General features: G+C 51.3%; 1 protein-coding gene across 9 annotated transcripts in view; it reads right to left on the reverse strand.

Moving 5' to 3' along the window:
* The window catches only part of SIRPA (signal regulatory protein alpha), a 45832-nt gene that overhangs the window by 30050 nt on the left and 1161 nt on the right, over positions 1-14621 (reverse strand).

The raw sequence follows: 14621 nt of genomic DNA on the forward strand, positions 1-14621 counted from the left end.
TTGGAAAAAAGTTAAAGTAATGAAACAAAACACATGAACACGTTTTCTAAGGGGAGAAGTCAGCACAGTGGGTGGTCACCATGTTTGTTGTAAGAGCAACTCAGTGTCCACAGGAAGGGCAGTCAGTGCTGCATTCTGGATCCTTCCGTGTGCCAGGCCCTGAGCTAAGAGCTGTGAAATGGCTGTGTCCCTGGCCTCATGGAGCTTCCACCCTCGAGGCAAAGATGGATTTCAAAGAAATCACTCAAATGATCACATCCGGAATATACCTAACACCCTTAGGCAAGAGGCTCCTGCTGGCATCTTAGATCCCATCTCCTGACCCCTTGCTGTGACCTGCTTCTCCCGCCACATCTCCTTTCTCTTCTTTGAACTGGCCAAGGATGGTGCGACCACCTGCATCGAATGCCACTGAGAGATGTAGTAAGATGAGGGCTGAGAACTGATCACTGGGACTTAGAAAATATATTTGATTTCTTAAAAAACAATGTTCGTGTGTGACTTTTCAGATTAAAAGACGAAAATAATTTTCATAAAGAGTAAAAAAACTATGCATAGTCACTTTTCTTTTTCTTTTCTTTTCTTTTTTTTTTTTTTGAGACCAAGTCTCACTCTTGTCACCCAGGCTGGAGTGCAGTGGCACGATCTCAGCTCGCTGCAACCTCCACCTCCCGGGTTCAAGTGATTCTCCTGCCTCAGCCTCCCGAGTAGCTGGGGTTACAGGCACCTGCCACCTCGCCCAGCTAATTTTTGTATTTTTAGTAGAGATGGGGTTTCACCATGTTGGCCAGGCTGGTCTCAAACTCCTGACCTCAGGCGATCGCCCGCCTCAGCCTCCCAAAGTGCTGGGATTACAGGCATGAGCCACTGCACCCGGCCCACATAGATGCTTTTCCTAATAGAAAAAATATCAACTTAGAACTGAAGATTGAGGTGGGGGTGGGGAGGGCTGCCTTGCCCGGGGGTGTGAGTCTTCCAGAAGCCTGTCTCATGGGGCAGGGATAATGAAGCTAACAAACACATTTCCCAAGAGCCAGCCTTGCCCAGGTGCTCACTGCCATTGCATGGGAGCTTGCCCATCCCCTGGAAGCAGTGGGCCACCACAGCAGGAGTCACAGGGACAGGCTGGAGGCCACCTGTTTGGATTCTTTGTAGATTGTTTGTTTGTACTCAAGGATGGCCAGGGCCTGGGAGGCTATGGCTGGAGCTCTGGCAGTGCACAGCGCTCAACATTCTAGAGTGGCTGCAGTGATACCCGGCTCCTTTCTTCCCTCACCATTATTGTTATTCAGCATCCTCAGAAGGCTGCGATTTTCCGCCCCACACTTATAGCAGCTCCTCATCAGGGGATGTAATACAGGACCTTGCAATAGCACATGTGAACATAAATGTGCATTAAAACAGATGCATACAGGATGTAATAAAGGGCTATGCAGAGAACATGTGAACATTAAGTGTGCATTAAAGCGGATGTACACAGGATGTAGTACAGGGCTTGCAATAGAACATGTGAATATGAGTATGCTGAGTGTGCATAAGAGTATGCACATGAGAACACATGTGTACATAGACGTATGAGTGTACAGAGCATAAGCATCTGCACACACATGTACACATGGGTGGGCACAAGGAGGAGTGTGAAAGAGACGGTGCCTGTGTGCCGGAATATGTCAGAGTGCAGCACAGGAGTGTGTCTGAATGGGGGGCTAGGGATCATGGGTGTGGGCATGTGAATTGTGTGCAGGAGAGTGTCTGAATCACAGTGGCCTGGGCATGTGTGGGAGGGTGTGCGTGTGTGGGAGGGTGATGCAGGAGCGGCATGCACGTGAGTGTGGTGTGTATGTGTGTGTAGAGGGTGTGCGTGTGGGGGTGGCACGTGTGTGACAGAGTGGTGAATGCGTAAATGTGATTGTGAGGGTATGCGCACTGACAAGCAGGGAGGTATGCACATGCCACTATTTGTGTGCACCCCAGGTGTCCGTGCGCCCGTGTTTGGGAATGTGTCCAGCTGGGAATGTGCCTGGCATAGATGAAGTTGCTGTGTAAGTTTCCACAAGCACAAGGGTGATGGAGGATGTGAGAAGACACACTTCCCTCAAGTCTGCCACGGGCTCCTGGTGGTCAACACCCTGTGTGGTATCTGTCTAGGGTCCTGCCCTTGATAGGAGGTGCTAACCTTTCTAGAGCACCTACTTACTATGTGCTGGCCACAGGACACAGCAGTGAACAGGCCAGCCCAGAACCATCTGCTGGAGCCCATGACCCCATGCAGGGAGGTGAAAGGTAGCTGGGGCTGCATTCATGGTCGGGGCTGCACCAGTGGATGGCTGCATGGATGCCGCAGTTCCCAAGAAGAGACCTTGGGGATCCAACAGCCATGACTACACAGCGATTTCCTCTGGAGTCAGAATGATTCATTGATGCCCTCTCAAACCTCACTCTGCTGCCAGACCCTGTCCTAGATACCATAGAAAACAGAGCTAAATAAGACAGGCCCTTGCCCTTGAGAATATCTTAGCATGTGGGGCCGTCCTGGACATGAGCAATGACCACGCACATGGCGATCAGTGTTGCAAGAGGAGGTCTGGGGATGGGGTTCTGGAAGAGTGAAACCCAGGAAGACTTCCTGGAGCTGGTGGCCCCTGAGCTAGGTCTTAAAGGCTGAGAGAGGCTGGGGTGAAGGAAGGCATTCCAAGAGGAGGTAACCACATGAGCAAAGATGCAGAGGTGACAGGACTCAGGGTAGAGTCCATGGAACATGCTCACTGGCTATAAGGAAGCTGAGATGGGGAGGATCTGGGACTGGGCTGACCTAGCGCCCTGAAGGATGGTTTCGGTTGCCCATCTGAAGAACAGGCCAGCACTGGGAGCATTCTGCCGGCACCACTGGATACACCCGTTGGGCAAGGACAAAGCAGGTGCTGCGGTAGAAACTGCTACCTGCATTGAAGCCACCAAAAATGGGGATGCATGTGGCCTGGTAAATGAGCTGAGGGCTGGCCCAGGGGCTCAGGGTCCCCACTCCTTCACCCTTGCCCCGGGTAGCTCTGAGAACTCAGTGCTGTGCCATATCCCTGCAAGGAAGGGGCAGACTCTGGTGGCCCCTTCCATGCAGTAGATAAACTAAGGTGGTAAGACCGTCCGGAGCTCGGGCTCTGGGACCGGATGACCTTTATGTCTTGTCTCTAGCAGGGTGATTGGCAAAGTCGCTTTTCTCTAAGCCTCTGTTTCCTCACCTGTAAACAGGAAATGCAGCTCCCTCCCTCCCCAGGTCAGATGCTCTGTGGTTAGAAGTGCTGGACTGAAAATGAGGCATTTCCTTGACTCCCTTTCATCTGCGTCCCACAACCCATCTGTTAGTAGATCCTGCTGGCTCAACTTCTAATACATGGCCAGACCCTGACCTCTTCTTACCACCCTGACTGAACCTCCACGCTGACCTCCCTGCCTCTGCCTCACCTCTCTACCAGCCACGTTCCCCCAGCAGCCAGAGGAGCCTCTAAAACCTAAGTCAAGTGACATTCCTCCTCTGTGCAAAACCCTCCCGCAGTCCCCACTGCACTCAAGTGTGAAATCCAGAATTTTTACAGCGGACCCAGGGGCCTACAGCCTTTTTCTTCCCAATTGTGCCGGATTCTCCACTCACCACATGGCCTTTGCACTCACCATTGCCTCTGCCTGGCACTCTCATCCCTAGATATCTACGTGTCTGGCTCCCTCCCCTCCCTCAGGCCTATCTGAGAGGCCTTCCTTGGCCATTCTGTCTAAAATATTATCCACTTCAATGTCCCTGGCTCTGCTTAATTGTTCTGTATATCATCCCCACTCAAAAAACTACGCGTTTCCTTGTTAATTTTTTTAAAAGTGCTCATCTCCCTATCATAGACTCTTATAAGTCCTTTGAGAGCAGGAACTGAGTTTTCTTCCCTAGGGTTGGAGCAGTGCCTGGCACTGGTTGAAAGTATGTTTTGATTTGGATTCCAACTCTGCTACCCATGAGACTCTGGGGAATGTCTCACCCCCTCTGGACCTCTGGCTCTTTATCTGCAGAATGGGTCTCATGATGATGATGACGATGATGATGATGACGATGATGATGATGATGATGATACTAAGGTTGTTCTGAGAATGAAATGGGCTAGCGTGCCTGGCACAGAGTAAGTACTCAATGTAGAGCAGCTGTCACCATGCAGATGGGTGTCTAAAGATGATGGGGGCGACAGATGACCACGTCCTTAAGCCTGAGAGGCTCAGGATCCTCTCCGAGGGAGAGGCAGCTCTGCCTCAACGCATGCATGAGGTGAGCAGGCTGAGCACACTGCTGGCAAGGAGTCAGGGGGGACAGGCAGTGCTGGGAGCCCTATGGAGCATTTGCCGGGTTCAGATGGAACCTGGAGGTGATGAAGCGATGCTTGCAGTGTGACCGTGTTTGCAAAGTGGCAGGAAAAGAACTGCAAATCTGTGTAAATATCCTTTAGACTTAACAGGCTTCTGGGGGACCAGCAGAGGCTGGAAGAGCAGGTAGAGGACATTGACATCTACTAGGCTTGGTGCCTTGACAACCTAAGGACCTTCTTTCCTTCTCCCCGTTTTGCAGAGGAAGAAACCAAGGTCTGGAGAGGCTGAGAGCTTGGGAGGTTCTCCCAACCTCCAGGCCCCAACCATTGCCCTGAGACAGGCCCTGCTGCTGCACGGCTATACTTTCATGGGGGCAATGCATGGGCTAGGCCAGATAACCAGAAGCCTTCATTTAGCCCTCAGGACATTCCAGCCCAGAGTGGCAGGTGCTATTGTCACTATCCCCTCCTACAGATGAGGAAGCAGAGCCTGGAGAGGCAGGTAAGTGGCAGAGGTGGGATTCCAACACTGGAGCCTGAAGCCACCCCATGCAATCGCTTCTCCCTGCGACAGGTTCCCTCCAGTTCGGGCTTCTGGATTCTCAGGTTGCCAAGGATGCGCACACATTTTCCCAGCCGAGATAAAGGCCCCCTTAAAAGCGACACGCATTTATTAAATGACATTTGCCAGGGTTTCAGCACACTGCCGGCAGCAGTCAGTCTCCGGACTGACGGGATTCTTCCCCAAGCTGACACTATTCACTGATTCCTTTTATAGAGCATTTTGCAGCTTGCAAAAGCACTTTCCACGGCTCTTAATTCCTTAACCCTCAATAGTCACCCATTTGGGAGGAAATAACGTTAGCAGTTCCATTTTGCAGATGGGGAAATGGAGGTTCAGAGCTGGGAAGACACCTGCCCCAGAGTACACAGCCAGTAAGCGGCACATGCTGGACTCCAATTCAGGAATGTGCCCCAAAGCAGAAGCCCCTCCATGGCCTCTCCTGCCAGAGGAGTCTGTGGAGTCACCAGGACAAAGGGCCAGGAGGACATGCAGGCTAGAGCATCAGGGCTGGAAGGGACCTGCAAGAGAGGAGCCGAGCCGAGCCCCCTGGTCACAGAAGGAGAAACTGAGGCTGAGGGGGCAGAAGAGTGGGTTTCAGGTCTCCCTGCTGGCAAAAGATGGAGCGGGGACTCCACCAGCTTTCAAAATTCCCAAACCATAAAATGATGACAATCACATAACAGCAGTAACAATAGCTAATAAGCGCCAACGCTGCCCAGAGCAAGACAGGCCTCATGGAACCTCTGCAGGAACCCAGTAAGACAGGGCTGTTACCACCCCCATTTCACAGAGGACCAGATGTGAAGCTTTGGGAGGTACAACCATTTGGCCAAGGTCACAGGGCTGCCAAGCAGTCTGATTCCACCTCCCTCTGTCCTAACCCCTACCCCGCACCAGATTGCCTCATGCAGTGACCCTCTAGGGGAGGCTAACCTCAAGGTGGGGCCTCCAAGCCAACCCCCAGCCTAGAGTGCAGCACTAATTACGTCACGTTTCATGGTTTGCAGCACCTGATCATTCATCATGGTATCTAAAGTGGGGCAAGCAGTTTGTATAGCCAGAATTTTAAGTACGAATTCTGGGGTTTCTTGGCTGCCTCCTCCTATTCCTCCTGGCATTGATATCTTTGTGCTTCCTGATATCTTAGGGTTCTTTATGACAGCTTGATGGGCAGGGAATTGTGGTATGATCCTGGCCCTGGCCGCAGAGGTGGGACTGTGTGGTAGTTAGGGAATAAGCTTTGCTTGTACAACCTCATAACTCCAAGCCTGCTCTTTAAAAGAGGGCTTTTAGTACCCACCTTGTTCTTTCATTCAATCCGTATCTTTTAACCCACCTACTCTGTGTCAGGCCTGGTACTGAGGTCCTGGGAGGCCCAACGGTGAGTAAGAGACACAGCCCATCTCTCATGCAACTTATATCCTAGTGGGGGAGACAGGGCTGAAATAATGTAATGAATTAATATAGAAATGGCTAGGAGTGCTAGGCAACAGGCAGATTTGGCCCAGTGATAGAAAATCACAAGTGAGAACCTCTTTTGGAATGGGATGGTTGGGAAAGCATCCGAAGAAGGGAGGTGGCACCTGAGACCCAAAGGAAGCGAAGACCAGGGAAGATGTTCCTGTAGAAGAGACAACTGGTGCAAAGGTCCTGGGGTGGGAAAGAACCTGGTGAAGGGCCAGAAAGGAAGCTGCCAAGGCTGAAGCCCAGGGAGGAAGGAGAGTGGTAAGAGGTAAGGATGAAGAGACAGACATGGTCCAGAAATGCCATGCGGTAAGGACTTTGATTTTCTACTAAGGGTGGTGGGAACCACCGAAAAAGGTTTCAGCAGAACCAAAGCACTCCAGCTGCTATGGGTGAAGAGCCTGAAGGGTGTAAGGGTGGCCGTGGAAAGCAGCCAATGGGGATGCTGCAGCATTCAGGGGCCTAAATCCTAGCTCTGCACATAAAAGCTGTGTGACCTTGGGCAAGTCACTTTACCTCTCTGAGTCTCAGTTTCTTCATCTGTCCAATGGGTTAATGGTATTTCCTATCTTACAGAACTGTGGTGAGAATTAAATGAGAGAATGCATAATGATCCTGTCACAAGCCAGACATGCTCCATGTCAGGTGCTCAATGAGCCACATCCTGCTCGTCTGGCCCTGACCCCTGCTCATTCCCCCACCTCTTCTCCTTTCACTCCAGCCCCACTGGCCTCTTTGCAATTCCTGGAACATACAAGCTCATTCCTGCCTCAGGGCCTTTGCACCTGCCATTCCTCCCACATGGAGGGCTCTTTTCCTGCTATCCCCGTGGCTACTGGCTACTCCTCCATTTTCTTTTCTTTTCTTTTCTTTTTTAGACAGAGTCTTGCTCTGTCACCCAGGCTGGAGTGCAATCTCGGCTCACTGCAACCTCTGCCTCCTGGGGTCAAGCGATTCACCTGTCGTAGCCTCCAGAGTAGCTGGGATTACAGGCACACGCCACCATGCCCGGCTAATTTTTGTATTTTTAGTGGAGATGGGGTTTCGCCATGTTGGCCTGGCTGGTCTCAAACTCCTGACCTCAGGTGATCTGCCCAGCTCAGCCTCCCAAAGTGCTGGGATTATAGGTGTGAGCCACCGTGCCTGGCCTTACTTCTCCATTTTCTTGAGGCCTGTGCTCTTTAGAGCAGCCCTCTCTCTGTCCTAACCTTCTCTCTTCCCTCCTCCTGCTTTTCTCCCCAGCTACCTGGCATCATTTGTTTACCTGGGTGTGTTTTTTTCTTCCTCACTAGAATGTCTGCTGCACGAGAGCAGGTGTTTTTGTCTCTCTTGTTCACATTTGTATCCTCCAAGCACCTAGAGCCCCCCTGGCACATAGTAGATGCTCAAAAATATTTGTTGAATGAATATTTACAATTAAAATGACCCTAATAATGACTGCAAAGTGGTTAAGGGTAAAATGAGGAGTGGAGCCTGGCTTTACCTCTCACTGGCTGTGTGGCCTAAGGATGAGCCCCACTTGGCCTTGGGAAGCCTCAGTTTCCTTATCTGTAAAGTGGGGATGAAGGACCATACTGTTTGGCTCGTGGTGAGGGTCAGACAACAGCTCACAGGAAGGGATGTGGAGAGAGTATGGGTGGGTGAAATGACACCCCATGTCTAGCACTCGCTTTATGATACTCCCCGATTCTCCTCTCCCCAGCAAAAATAGGGGCAGGGGACAAGCACGGTAGAGAGTTGATCAGTGTCAAAGCTGAGGCTCATTACATCATTCCTTCTCATTTTGCATATGTTTGAAATTTTCCAAAATAAAAAGATAAGGAAGAGCTAACACATGTTCAAGGCTCAGCCTGTGCCGAGCACATCGTGTACCGAGTATTTCCTTCTACCACGGGCTTCCATTTCTGGAGAACACCGATGGTCGGCCTGAAGAATGGAACTGTAGAAACGGCGCTGGTATCACCGCCCACCTGCTCCAGCCGTCCCTCCTGGCTAGGAGGCCCATCGCTCACTCCCAGCTTCCAATCTCCCTCCTGATCCGAGCACCTGATCTCCTTGGGCTCTTGGCGCTAATCTGCAGCCATCTAACACCCTGCGCCCCCGAATGAATGTGCCAGGAAATCTTACAGACACAAAGAACCAATTCTGCAGCGTTTCCGACTTCCACCTCAGCTGTTTTGCATCTCTCTGGACCGAGGGCCTGGCAAGACACCTGGCAGGGAAAATCTATCTCATGGAGGGCTTCATCAGAATAACCACCCCAGGAACACCCAAAGTTAACAGGAAAGCAGATTCAGCTGTGAAAATAGATGCTTCCTTCTCTAGTACGGTGACAGGGACACACCTTGGGGACACACACTGCCCCCACCTCATAGGAAGGTGCACTGATAGAAATACGAGAGGAGGCCGGGTGCGGTGGCTCATGCCTGTAATCGCAGCAGTTTGGGAGGCCGAGGTGGGTGGATCACTTGAGGTCAGGAGTTCAAGACCAGCCTGACCAATATGGTGAAACCCAGTCTCTACTAAAAATACAAAAATTAGCCGGGCGTGGTGGTGTGTGTCTGTAGTCCTAGCTCCTGGGGAGGCTGAGATAGGAGAATTGCTTGGACCCAGGAGGCAGAGGCTGTAGTGAGCCTAGATTGCACCACTGCACTCCAGCCTGGGCGACGAAGTGACTCCATCTCAGAAAAAAAAAAAACAAAAGACAAAAAACAAACCAAAAAAACAAAACAAAAACAAAACGAGAGGAGCACTAAGGGAGCAAGGTGCCATCACACCTGGGCCTCAGTTTCCCTACCTGTCAAGCAAGCCTCAGTGACGGCTAAGGAATGGCACAACAGTTAACCACATAGGCTCTGTGATGAGGCTGTCGGTGGTTATCCAAATCCGGTGCTTACTGTGTGGCCTTGGGCAAGCTGCTTCACGGTTCAGAGCCTCAGTTTCCTCGCTGACTGAATGGGTCCGAAGATACCGATGCGTATCACCAGGTGGCTGTGAGCACCACCAGGGTCGCACACACCAAGTGCTGAGCCCAGGAAGCAGAGAACCCAGATGGTTCCTATAAGTATTACTGTAGCGTTTTCCCACGGAATTCGGGATCCTGTCAGATTTCTGGCTGAAACAGTGGAAAGTTCCAGCACAGCCCAGTTTTTAAAAGCCTTGGCCTGGACCACAGGAGGCTTGGCATTCCAGCCAGGCCTTGCCATGGATCTCCTGCGTGGGCCCAGCCAGTTTTTTTCTCTCTGTTCTTTTGGCCGCACAGTAAGGCACTGGATGAAAGCACAGAGGGCTCTCTCAGGCCCCCTAGGGCTTTGCAGGTACGGGAATCCACAACTGCAGACCTGTGGATCCAGACAGAGACACCTAGAGGCAGGCTGTGCCCACAGCGCTCAGTCCCTAGTAACAGGCAATTAAATCACTCTAGCCTGGGTTTCTACTCAACTTGTCCATCCCCCAACAGCATAAAAGCTGGGCAGTGCGGTGGCTCACGCCTGTAATCCCAGCACTTTGGGAGGCAGATCACCTGGGGTCGGGAGTTCGAGACCAGCCTGACCAACATGAAGAAACCTCATCTCTACTAAAAATACAAAATTAGCCAGGCGTGGTGGTGCATCCCTGTAATCCCAGCTACTCGGGAGGCTGAGGCAGGAGAATCGCTTGAACCCGGGAGGCAGAGGTTGCGGTTGAGCTGAGATTGCACCATTGCACCCCAGCCTGGGCAACAACAGCAAAACTCCGTCCAAAAAAAGGAAAAAGCTACAAGGAAGATATCAAGCTGAAGGACATTTGTGCACAGAACAGCCTTTGCTGTTTTTTAAGTACCCCCTATGTGTAAGCAACTGTGCTAGATGCTTTATGAAAATCCATCCCAATGTTATAAATGAGGAATCAAAACAGAATAAAGCCATGCTAATTACAACACTGGTTAATATGTACTGAGTGCTTACTACATACAAGGCATGGCTTCCAGCATTATACATGCATTAATTAACTTAATCTTTGCAATAGAGTGGCTAATACCATTCCTCTTTTACAGATGAGCAAAATAAAACACAGATTTCTGCAAACTGTCCAAGTCAGTAGCAAGGTTCAGATCAATACCCAGGGGTCTTAGCACTACACTAGGTTTTGTGTCTGCGAGGAGAGGCTCCTCTGACCTCCCCGCAGGAGGCACATTAAGTTGAACCTCTAAGGATGAGTAGGATTCGGACATAGGAAGACAAGGAGGTACAGGAAGGGCATTTCTGACGGCAGGAACAGCACGGGCCGAGGCCCAGAGCTGAGAGTTCAGCTGAGGGCATGGATCCGTACAAAAGCATTTACCAAACGGAGTGAGGCCGCATGCTAATGGCTGTTCTACAAATCAAATGCCTCTTGTTCGTATGTTTAGGGAACACTGGAGTAAATGTGACCCAGCTCGAGATTCTACAATGCAGGGCTTCTCAGGGTCTTCGGGGTGCTCGCATGGCTGAGTAGCCAGCAAAGCTCCGGTCTGCAGGGAGGAAGCCTTGTTATCCTGCAGCATCTCAACAGGTCAGCTTGTTGGAAAACATGTGGCTGGAAATCAGGCCTGGCAGGGAGGAAGCCCAGGCCTCACGGCAGCTTTGTGGGTTTTTTTTAAGAAAACTTGGACCCACTCAACAGTTTTGAGCTGGGGAGTGACATGATCTGAGCTGTGTTGACAGGCCAGAAATCTGAGCACATTTAAAAAGAGAGAGAGAGGGGGGAAACCTTCCGTCAGTCCAAGACTACAAATAAGAAAATAACCTGTCGCACGGAGCCATTGGAAGCAGCAAGCGAGCGCGTGTGGGATCCGTACAACACTTTTAGACTCCCTTCCTCTCGCACACCCCCTCTCCATCTGTCGCAAAGGGCACCAGGAAGATGCAAGGAGGAATATTCCAGCTCTGGGGGCTCCAGAGCTCAGCAGCCCAGATGGGGGGCGCTTACGGGAGCCACATCACCCCTCATGTGTTGTTACTGGTGAGGACCAAGGGACTGTCAGTATTTCCACCCTCAGCAGGCTTTCAGAGAAATGCTTGTGACTTCATCGAAACCTCTGCCCAGAGAAAGAACTCTTCCACAATCCTCCGCCCAAGCCCAGAGAGGGGCCTCTCTCACTCCCTCTCCAGCTTGGACTAAATCATCCTGATTAAGTCACTGAACTTATTCCTTAGAAGCCACCCAGCAGGAAGGCCAGTATCCAAAATCCTGGCTCCTCTCTATCACTTGTAAGTTACTTCCCCAGTTTGGGACTCAATTTTCCACATCTGCAAAATGGGGATAAGAGCCAATTCATGTTTTGTGGATGAGATGATGCAGGTGCAGCATCTAGCTTGGAATGCCGTTAACTGTTTAATGAACGTTGGTTCTCCTCCCTTCTCTCAACACATGGTTCACACCAGCACTTCATAGGTGCTGCATGACTGCAAGTACAGACATGAATTATGGTGAGTTCCCGAGGGGTTGGTAAAGGCCAGAAAGTACTCAGAGAAAACTATAGCTTTAAAGGAGCTTCCAACGGCCTGAGCGTGTCGAGCCAAAGCACTCCCGCCCCGTTGTCTCTTCTTATGAAAGAGGAAGTGAGATTAACTTTACCATTTAGGAAAGTACAGAGGAGTCCCCGAGTGTCACCCTCTACCAAAGAGTCAGAGGTTCACTGGGGGGCTCTGCTTCTCCCCAGAACCTGAACTGCAACTTGGCTTGGCCTCCTCCAGGCCAGAGAGAAGAAATGAATGGGAGTTTATCTGAGGTCGGCCTGGGGAGTGACTTAGAGGTCTCAGGGCCTCGCTAGGGCCAAGCAGGCATCCTGTGGGTTCAGCGTCAGGCCCTGCTGACACAAAATCAGGTGCCAGGTGTCCCCAGGCCCCAGTCCCTTGCCCTTCTCCCAGCCTCAGAATCTCCCTCAGTGCAGTTGTTTTAGGAAACAGGCCTCACATTGGGTCCAAAAACATAGGTTGGTGACTTCACTGGGATCTTTTTAGAATTTCCCTTTGGCAGCGTTTGTGCTAAAAGCAATCTTTAGAAACTTCTTCCCTTGCCTCCCCCAACCAAGATAATTCACATGATTGGCCCCACCCCCCCCCAAAACAGTGATCATGTGAAGACACAGCAATCATGTGACACCTCCCAGGCTGACAGTTCTGCCTGAGACACTAGTAGTCATTCAATCCAAAGCCGCCTTCCTAAACCTGACATTTCAGTTTCTCACTCGAACAAATCCATTTTCTTAGAAAATTGGACAACTGCCTCCTTGTACCTTCCTACCCTCATATCCTGTCTACTTCTTTGTTGTAAATTCCATGTCTGGAGCAACAGGAGGAGGGGCCTGAGGCCCCATCCTTCAGCCAAACCAGGTGACTTCCCTACCCAGGCCCATGGTGTGACCAGGACCCCGAAGAACAGAGACTGAAGGATGCTGGGAGGCTTGAGCTATGACGGTCGCACCCCATCCCTTCCCCACCACCCTCGACCAAGAAATTCATTCTTACCTCCTAAGATTTATTTATTTCAGAGCTAATCTTGGCCCCTCTGCTGCTCCCACTTTTTCAGGCTATTGATGCTGAATGGATTGGAACGGAAGTTTTATGGCCCAATCTTTACCATTTTATAGATTGTTTTTATAGGCAAAAGGGGGAGATGTGCTCACAAGAAAGGTGTTGGTGTTCCCAGCCAGTGCCCCAGGAAAGGCAGGCTGCCCATCTGAACACTTGCTAATCAGCGTCACTGCTCATTTGCCAGGGACTGAACCACAGGCTCCTGGTCGGAGAAGGGTCTGGAATAGACATTTAGAAATTAACTGGGGCCCAATTCCCTTCTTCAGGAAAATTAAGCACTTGTGATTGACACTTGTGCATTTCCAGGCCAGGAAGGATGGCAGGGCAGGAACTCAGACTTTTGCAGGGTACAAATGGCCGGCTCAGGCAGGAAGGAGCAGATAGGAGATGCCACTCACTGGAGAGACGTGAACTGTATCAGTGCTCCCTTCCACCCAGCAAGGACCCAACTATAACTGAAAACAACTGGGGGTGGGGTTGGGGGGGAGTGGGGTGGGGTGATACCTATGTGAATTCCTGGGTTTCAGGGGAAACTGCAGGGCAGGGAGAAGCAGCTGTCCACCCCCCACTTCTTCTTCCACCCACTCTTTGCTAGTTCTCCCTTTCTCCCTGCTATCAGATGGTTACCATCTCTAGGCAAATGCAAAAGGGGGTGTTGGACACTGAGCTCATCTTTACTTCCCTCCTCAAGGGTGGGAGGTACAGAGAGACCCCTCTGCCTACAACATAGCTTCAAGAGAACAAAAAACAGGATCCCCATTCTCTCCCTCCCAACTCCCTTAACGCCATTTCTCTGCTCCCCCCGCCCCCAAGCCAGTGCCCTCCCAGGAGACCCATGGTTTTGCAAAACCCATTTAAGAAGAAGGACTCCTGAATGGTGACCTCACCCTTTGGTGAACATACACAGTAGCCTTCAGAGCCCGCCTGCCGGCGACAGCCAGGTGTTTGATGTAGGCCAACAGAAAGACATGCCCAGAGCCACAGGTAACATCCCCGCGGAGCACCTGAACTGCAGGGAGCTGCCTGGAAGCTCGGGGAAGGCAGGAGGAAGTGGGAGCTGGGAGCGCCTCGAGGAGCAAGACCACCAGGGAGAGGCTTTGGCAACCACAGGGACAATTCACCGTGTTTTTACATAAGGATCTGTTGCTTGCAGCAGCTCGCTGTGGGGTTACCGTGGCCTCCCGGTTCCCTCTCTCCCAGGCACACACTAACACTGGTTTACTTGGCGCACCAGAGGGAGGGCTCACTCTTCCCTAATTGCAACAGCTTGTCTCTGTTCCATTCCAGGCAGCATTGGGGGAACCTCTGCCCTCACCTCCTCCCCTCACACCCTGAAGTCAAACGTGGAAAGCCGTATGTCCATGGGGAGAGATTCTGGGGAAGGAGGACCGCCCTACTCTGAAAGCCACTGTCAGTCAGCCTTCCCCATTGGACTGGGCAGGGGCTGAGTGAAGCAACTCAGCTCTTTTGTCTCAGTGCCCAGCACAGTGCACACAGTCAGAGTCCACAGAGACAAACTCTCAGAGAAGAGACTTGGATTCTACCCTTGGCTGTGTGACCTTGGACATGTCGCTGGCCCTCTCTGGGCCTCAGTTTCCGCATCTATAACGCTGGTTACAGGCGTCTCTCTCCCTATTACTGCTCAGCATTAGCCGAATGGGTCCCAGTGCTAGTCTGAGAGGCCTGAGCCCGCAGTTT

Source organism: Macaca fascicularis, chromosome 10, assembly GCF_037993035.2.
Source record: "Macaca fascicularis isolate 582-1 chromosome 10, T2T-MFA8v1.1".
Classification (NCBI taxonomy): Eukaryota; Metazoa; Chordata; class Mammalia; order Primates; family Cercopithecidae; genus Macaca; species Macaca fascicularis.